The sequence below is a fragment of the Phalaenopsis equestris genome, unplaced genomic scaffold, assembly GCF_001263595.1.
Source record: "Phalaenopsis equestris unplaced genomic scaffold, ASM126359v1 Scaffold000121, whole genome shotgun sequence".
NCBI classification, from domain to species: domain Eukaryota; kingdom Viridiplantae; phylum Streptophyta; class Magnoliopsida; order Asparagales; family Orchidaceae; genus Phalaenopsis; species Phalaenopsis equestris.
Window position 1 is genome coordinate 1,464,394 of NW_018164563.1, and position 1,571 is coordinate 1,465,964.

Genomic DNA, 1,571 nt, shown 5'->3' on the forward strand with positions numbered 1-1,571 from the left:
ACAACTTCTTCTAACGTGGTGCTCATTATGTGTTGACCCAACCTTTGTGTGAACACTTGGGATGCATTAAGTTGATTTCGATGATTTGCATTCTTGATTTTGCATATTATCATTTACATGTTCACTAAGTTTCTAAAGTGGTGTCATTTACATGTACACACGGCGTTCTTGATTTTTTGGTGTGAGCTTTGGAATCATTAATGCACAATTTACATTTAAACAAAAAATTTGATAATTAAATATTAACTAAATAATTTAAACATAATACAATTAAATATGACATGTTTTAATTAAATATTACATATAAAATTGAATTGATTTTTTTTTATTTTGCAATTTTCAATGTCAATTAAAAAGTATTAAACGAACTTCATTTAATACTATGTGATATTTGACCTCTATATTATTTCATAGTAGCAATTTTTTTCAAATATTTTATTTAAATTTAAAATTGCAGTAAAGGAAGAATATGGGCTTTGATGTTTTAATTGTAAAGTACGACTTGTGGCTTTGATTTTAGTGGGGTGGCTTTGACAAATGAACAAACAGGGACAGATGTTTTAATTGTAAAGTACGACTTGTGGCTTTGACAAATGAACAAACAGGGACATGTGACGCTCTGCTTCAATAGGGACCTTTGACAACAGGCTTCAACATACCTTGGCTTTGAAAACTATCTGAGTGTGCCCGGATTCCACAAGCGGTCAGCTTCAACAAATGTTGGAGAGTGCCTCGACGATCAGCTTCGACGAATGTTGGAGCATGCTTCAACGATCAGCTTTGGTGGACAGAGTTTCAACGCAACAACACGAGAGGAGGCGGCTTCGATTCAAAAATCAAGTAAATTTAAGGCTATGTTTAAATTATAATTTTCTACTCCCATGACCCCTTGATCCGCATACAGTATTCAGCCATGTTCAATGACATGTCTATCATGTCCTGTACGTGTAAAGCCCGAAAAAAATTCTGATACATTTTTTGCAGTGTCAGACACATGTCAAGGCATGTCAAAACCATTACCGTGTCCGTGTTCAACATGTGTCTGACACCCGTAAGTCACCTGTAAAGGAATGTCGATGCTACATAGCCATCAATAGGTGATTTGTCCTTACATCTCATTGAAACTTATGCCCTCTACTGTCATTACATATATTGCATTAATAAGATTGTACTCCAATGCAAAGATATCAACTGAATACTCGTTTATATTTGATTGATTTCTCCAACTGCAAAATAATCAGCCTCCAAAAGTAACATATTTCCCTTAAATGCCATTACATCTTTTATATTTAAAATAAAAATTTTATATATGTCATGTGGCAATTCAAGAAAATATGTGTTAGGTTCAATTTTCCTAAGATTATTTTTTTAGTTTGGACATATTTCTTTCAAATATGAAATAAATCATCACATAATCATTCTTTTTTTATATTCTGCTGCAGATCTACTTTTGTTCACACATTAATCATATTTACTTCCACTTTCGTCAATTTGCTACTTAACAATTTTATGTAACATATTAAGTGAAAAAAATTGCAAAATATGAAAATCAATGTACATAGGCATCAACT

General features: G+C 32.3%; 1 protein-coding gene across 1 annotated transcript in view; it reads right to left on the reverse strand.

Moving 5' to 3' along the window:
* Positions 1 to 1,571, reverse strand: part of LOC110021085 (solanesyl diphosphate synthase 3, chloroplastic/mitochondrial-like) — a 16,214-nt gene that overhangs the window by 10,299 nt on the left and 4,344 nt on the right. The window lies entirely within an intron of this gene.